Below are 7,285 nucleotides of genomic sequence, written 5' to 3'. Positions count from 1 at the left end.
TAGCCTCATTAACAAGGCCCGGGTCCCCCACTGACACTCCCCCCTTTCAAATGCGGTAATGTCTCTGCAAATGTAATCATGCACAAACCTCGCTATTGTTGTATATTGTTATGTTGTCAATTTATATATTATGTACACAATATTCTCTTCCGATGCAATACGTCTGCACACAACACACAAACCCAGAAAAATGCACATGTAAATATCTGCCACATTGTTCTTTCTGTGCAAATAGTTGTATTATTTTTCTCTATTGTTTTTATTATTATTCTTATATAACTTGCATTGTCTATTCCATATTTATATATTTCTGCATTTATGTCAACTGTATGTTTTTCTGTGTGTAGCACCTTATCACCAAAGCAAATTCCTCCTATGTGTAAAGCACTACTTGGCAATAAAGCTTCTTCTGATTAACTTGGATCTTTTAGCTTCACTGCAGAATGATTTTGTGGCGTAACAACTAGTTTGGAAGTCAGTAGTGATCCAGTATGAAACGAACACTGTGTGAAGTGGAGGTGCAGGTCACAAACACTGAGAATAGACATCTGAGTGAAGTAGGAGTCAGCTTGTCTTATATACTATAAATAAATTGGCCAGCAAACTGGCCTGACCTTAACCCTATAGAAAATCTATGGGGTATTGTGAAGAGGAAGATGCGATACGCCAGACCCAACAATGCAGAAGAGCTGAAGGCCACTATCAGAGCAACCTGGGCTCTCATAACACTGAGCAGTGCCACAGACTGATGGACTCCATGCCACGCCGCACTGCTGCAGTAATTCAGGCAAAAGGAGCCCCAGCTAAGTATTGAGTGCTGTACATGCTCATACTTTTCATGTTCATACTTTTCAGTTGGCCAACATTTCAAAAAATCCTTTTTTTGCATTGGTCTTAAGTAATATTCCAATTTTCGGAGATACTGATTTTGGGATTTTATTAGTTGTCAGTTTTAATCATCACAATTAAATGAAATAAACATTTGAAATATATCAGTCTGTGTGTAATGAATGAACTTTTGAACGCTGGCGGTGCTTTCACTCTAGTGGTAGCATTAGACGGAGTCTACAACCCACACATGTGGCTCAGGTAGTGCAGCTCATCCAGGATGGCACATCAATGCGAGCTGTGGCAAGAAGGTTTGCTGTGTCTGTCAGGGTAGTGTACAGAGCACGGAGGCGCTACCAGGAGACAGGCCAGTATATCAAGAGACGTGGAGCAGGCCGTAGGAGGGCAACAACCCAGCAGCAGGACCGCTACCTCCGCCTTTGTGCAAGGAGGAGCAGGAGGAGCACTGCCAGAGCCCTGCAAAATGACCTCCAGCAGGCCACAAATGTGCATGTGTCTGCTCAAACGGTCAGAAAGACTCCATGAGGGTGGTATGAGGGCCCGACGTCCACAGGTGGGGGTTGTGCTTACAGCCCAACACCGTGCAGGATGTTTGGCATTTGCCAGAGAACACAAGATTGGCAAATTTGCCACTGGTGCCCTGTGCTCTTCACAGATGAAAGGAGGTTCACGCTGAGCACATGTGACAGAGTCTGGAGACGCCGTGGAGAACGTTCTGCTGCCTGCAACATCCTCCAGCATGACCGGTTTGGCGGTGGGTCAGTAATGGTGTGGGGTGGCATTTCTTTGGGGGGCCGCACAGCCCTCCATGTGCACGCCAGAGGTAGCCTGACTGCCATTAGGTACCGAGATGAGATCCTCAGACCCCTTGTGAAACCATATGCTGGTGCGGTTGGCCCTGGGTTCCTCCAAATGCAAGACAATGCTAGACCTCATGTGGCTGGAGTGTGTCAGCAGTTCCTGCAAGAGGAAGGCATTGATGCTATGGACCGGCCCGCCCGTTCCCCAGACCCGAATCCAATTGAGCACATCTGGGACATCATGTCTCGCTCCATCCACCAACGCCACGTTGCACCACAGACTGTCCAGGAGTTGGCGGATGCTTTAGTCCAGGTCTGGGAGGAGATCCCTCAGGAGACCATCCACCACCTCATCAGGAGCACGCCCAGGTGTTGTAGGGAGGTCATACAGGCATGTGGAGGCCACACACACTACTGAGCCTCATTCTGACTTGTTTTAAGGACATTACATCACAGTTGGATTGGCCTGTAGTTTGGTTTTCCACTTTGATTTTGAGTGTGACTCCAAATCCAGACCTCCATGGGTTGATACATTTGATTTCCATTGATCATTTTTGTGTGATTTTGTTGTCAGCACATTCAACTATGTAAAGAAAGGAGTATTTAATGACATTTCATTCATTCAGATCTAGGATGTGTTATTTTAGTGTTCCCTTTTTTTTTTGAGCAGTGTAGTATCACCCTATTGAGACCAAGGAGGGCAACGATGTACATTTAAATAACTTTTGTTGGCACAGAATCTTGTCTATAAAGGTCTATGAAAACAATGTGTTTAGCGTTTTGTTTTTGTGCTAAGCAGTTGTTATGTAAAGTTAATACTACCAACGTAACATATTTGCTGGTATTAGTTAATGTCACTCAAGGTTAAGATCTAATCATGCTGTAAATGGCAGACTGACCGTTGTAAGATATTTTTGAAGTATACATGCCAAAAGTAAGCTTAGTCATGGTTTAAAGATCTAATAATGTTCATAAGAAAGTGTGATTCTACAATTTCTACAGTGTGCTACAGCTGCTTGGCTACTGCAGTGAATCGTAGTGTATTTTTCAGGAGTTAACGATCCGCTTTGCATTAACTGTTTGAAACCAGACCAATGTAAACTAACCTGCTTTATGCTTGACACAAGTTCTGTTGTAACATTTGTTTTTATACAATGTTACGTTATATGTTTTTGAATGTTCAACTCTCAGGGTTAGTCACTCAGAACAACCATCTTGTCTTGGTATTTCTTAGCAAAATAATCAGTTTACACACAAAGCCATGTTACCATATTGTTACTTTACATTACTGTACTATTACTGTGTATATGGTGCACACTATTACAGATGCATCTCTACATACAGGACATGTGGAAGGTAATCTGGCACTCTGGCAGAAAGCAATTGAAAGTATACTTTGTTGGGTTGTATAAGGCTATATAGACAGAAGGCTACAAAAACATCCTATAATTCTAATTTTCATTTAATTTAAAGAAGTGTCACTTTTCTACCCACCATAAATGCCTTTTGTGAAATAAACAATTCAGGGCATATTTATATACTGTGGTAGGCCTATTTAGCTTTTTCTCAAAGCACATACTTTATTCCTCCAGCCCATCTATAATCATTTGACGACGAAGTCTTAGATAAAGGTCAGTAAATATGATAAATAGCTTATATAAATTAAAGCAACATGTAACCTAACTTTACAGTATTGTTTGCTTCCTTTCCAGTGCACTTGCAAAGAACCTTAGACATGTTGGGGGAGTTTGCAGGAAAAAAGATTGAGAACCACTGCTTTAATATGTTATCATCAGGAAATATACATTCTGTAAGTGTTGTGTTTCTTCAAAAGACTAAAAAGAGAGTTTATAAAACCTCTTAAGAACCATACAGGAGCTGAGCTGGTTCTTTACATGGTAGAGGTGCTACATTGCTCCTCAACCACCCCAAAGAACCGCTGAAGAACAAAACTTTTTGCATGTGGTTAAGTTATAAAAGGTGTGAATGGAAAATGTAGCGAAATTAAGAGTAGGCGTACATTAGATGTAGCCACCCCAGCCGCAGACACGTCACTGCTGCCTAAACCTCACCACAAATCCAAAAGTTAATTTCAGCGCCTCTGATAAAGTGCAGCTCACAGCTTCAGGTGGAGCAGAGAGGACAGACACAGAGCTACAGCTGGATCATCTTATTCTCCGCTAATGTGCAGGAGAATAAATATAACAAAATTCTCTCGCTCGCTCCCGCTGGCGAGCACGCAGATCCTCCCCATTCTATCAGTCGCACCCTCGGGGGTTGGAATAACACTGCACTGAGTAAGAGGATCGGACCGGGACACCTAAAATCACCACCCCCTCTATCGATGACGAGCATTGAGGGGCACAAGGGCGGAACTCTGGATATTGGAAGGCACGCGTTAAATCTCCATTAGTGGCATTACAGTGAAGCTAAAGTCATGTTTAATGTTAAAATGGCTTCGACAACTAACTTCATGAAGTTTCTTCCTCTTGTGTGCCTCCTCGCTCGGTCTGGACAAACGTTTGGGGATGAACAAGGTAAGAAAACTTCTTAAACACCTTCTGCGCTGTGTCTTCTATGGCAGTCGCTCCCAGGTCACAGCATTGCAGTAGGTCTATTATCGGCTCCAGCTCCCATCTGCAGTGCCGGGGGAGATTAAAGCTGTAACGTTACTCATTTCACATTGATAGCGTTTGCCTTTTCTCTTTTTGGTCAGTTTCATCGCCACGAGCACAAACCTGAAAACTCTGTTGGTAAACATGGCGGTCGGGACGGTGTTACTTTGTGTAGCCTAACTTATCCCATAGACAGTAAGCCTATGAGGTTAACAGCAGCTTACAGTTGTAGTGTAGCCACAGAGTTTCTGTATAACAGCACCGTGCAGGGAAGGTGACAGAAGTGGTTAATATGCTCTGAGGGACGTTACAGCGCAGAAGTCGCGACAGCAGATGCACGTTAGACTAAGAAACTTACGGGAATCAATGACAGGTAGACGGAGGGTGTGTCTCAGGTATATCATCCACGCACTGCGTAAACCCGTTTCCATGACAACACCGGCTGTGTTTACGTTGCTCTTGTTAAATTTATGAAGAAGAGAAAGGTTTATCGCTAGTCACATGACTGTTACTCGGAAGTACTGAGAGTAGCGCCAGAGAAGGCGAACTTTTAAGCTCCCGTCTGTTATTCTACAGCTGGTCTACAAGGCGAACACGGTAATAATTATTAAGTTGCCCACTTCAGCCACTTCAATGCTTTCGTAATGAAGGTCTATCTGAAGGGCTGTCTGGTTTACATGTACTACATGTGTTTCGCCTGCTCCATAGATGATCTGCAGCTACTGTGTGAGCTGGAAAACACATGTAGCTGCAATACGGTCATTCTCTGGACACTTATGGATACTGTTGATTATTAACTTCTGAAGTAACTGTTAGCAGCTATCAGTCTTCTTTTTGAGGATTTTTGCATTTTTCTAACTTGTGATATTAAAGTTAATATTACACACTAAAATCGGAAAATGTTGCATATTGTAAGATTTTGTCAGTGCTGAGCTACCAGTAAATATTATTAGAATACATCCAAATTTTGTCAGTTTAGTTCTTGTCACATTATTAACACATTTAGGGGGTGGGAAGATTAAACTTTATTTTTGAGTGGCACCCCTGAGGCTACCCCCCTTTAGACCGTCAGACACAGAGCCCGCCTGGGACTGTAGCCAATGAGAGGCTGTGCAAGGATGCCCCTGAGACAGTACAGCACATAACAGCAGGGTGTAAGATGCAGGCAGGAAGTGCGTACTTGCAACGCCATAACCAGGTAGCTGGCATAGTGTACAGGAACATCTGCCATGAGTATGGGCTGGAAGTCAAGGTCAAAATGGAAGACACCTCCTAAAGTAGTTGAGAATGACCGAGCTAAGATCCTGTGGGACTTCAAAATCCAGACTGACAAACTGGTGATGGCTAACCAACCACACATCGTGTTGATCGACAAACAGCAGAAGAAGGAGCAGTGACAGATGTGGCGATCCCAAGAGACAGCAACATCAAGAAGAAGGAACACGAGAAGCTTGAGAAATACCAAGGGCTGAAAGAGGAGCTAGAAAAGATGTAGAAAGTAAGAGCAACAGTGGTGCCAGTGGTGATCGGAGCGCTGGGGGCCGTGACCCCCAAACTGGGAGAGTGGCTACAGCAGATTCCAGGTAAAACATCAGAGGTCTCTGTCCAGAAGAGTGCAGCCCAAGGAACAGCTAAGATACTGAGCAGAACCCTCAAACTGCCAGGCCTCTGGTAGAGGACCCGAGCTTGAGGAGTTATTTATTTAGTTTTATATTATTTACTGAATATTACTAAACCACATACATGTAAGGAGGAAAACATGAGGAAAACCTTTAAAAAGTTGAAACTCACTGCGCAGAAGAGCTGCCAGCAATAAAGCAAGCCTTGCTGGACCTCGGCTAGTAGTCTAAGTGGTCCACGCGCATTAACAAAGTCAGCAGCGCTGTGGCCATGATGGTCAGGTGAACACCGTGCCTTTGCAAAGATGAAACATTCAAATAACAGGGATAGAGGAGGTGGTCAGTGCTTTAAGGGACTCAGTTAGAAATTAAGGAGGCCACATGCCATAGTCTTATTTGCTTTTTATCTTTTGTGTTTTGTTGTTCCACTGCCCAGATGTAAGCATACTGCCTCAAAGGCTTAATGGATTTCACAAGATGACGTTCTCAGTGTTTGCACTGATTAAAATAAAATAAAAATTAAAGAATTATGTTTTTGCCGGTCTTAAGGACCTCGTAAAATGTCAGTATTCTTCAGCCAAAGATTGTACATTTAATGCCATTGAAATAATGTATTTGCTATATGTTGAATAAATTCTGTTTCAGTCTTATACAGCATCTCACCTCTCTCACCTCCTAAAACAGTGCGCACACTGTAGGCTATACAGCACTGTGGTAAATTAGTCTTTAGACCAAATAGTTTACATTATGAAATTTCTGATTTGAGTATATTGTCAGAACTGCAAAGAATTAGAAAAGAAGGACATGCAGGTTTAACTCTGAGCTGAACAAAACAAATGTCTCTATTTTTAAATTGTCTTTTTATTGCCACATGATTTTACTTTTTTTTCAAATAGGTATGTGTGGTTGTGAAATAATATAACAAGCATTAAATACATCTGTATAAATAACCTGGATAATTGTTGGCATATAAATAACAACAGTTAACATAACAAGCGGGAAGCTTCCGGTCTACAATATGAAGCCTATGCGGAAGTCCCTGAAACCTGCATTCTGTTGAAAATCCAACAGGGGGCGACTCTTCTGGTTGCAAAAAGAAGTCCTGCTCCATTAGAAATAATGTGAAAATGTTTTTACTTCTCAGCTGAATTATTACCTCCGTAAACACTTTCCTGATGAGTTTATGGTCTCAGTCGCTAGTTTCAAGTCTTCTTCAAGACAACATGATGTTCATTTAGTAAATTATGGTCCCATTTATTTTAAAATGGACCACAAAGCAGAGTATGCTTCAGGGCGGGATTATCTATGATTGACAGGCCATTACCATAGCGACCTGTCAATCAGGCTGGAGCCGACTTTTCACATCGGCGCCGCCAAGTAGCGCTACAGACCGTACAGGAGC

Source organism: Micropterus salmoides, unplaced genomic scaffold (genome assembly GCF_014851395.1).
Source record: "Micropterus salmoides isolate LMB-PRFRI ecotype aquatic unplaced genomic scaffold, ASM1485139v1 Ms_hic_scaffold_4, whole genome shotgun sequence".
NCBI lineage: Eukaryota > Metazoa > Chordata > Actinopteri > Centrarchiformes > Centrarchidae > Micropterus > Micropterus salmoides.
This window is presented reverse-complemented; position numbering follows the sequence as displayed.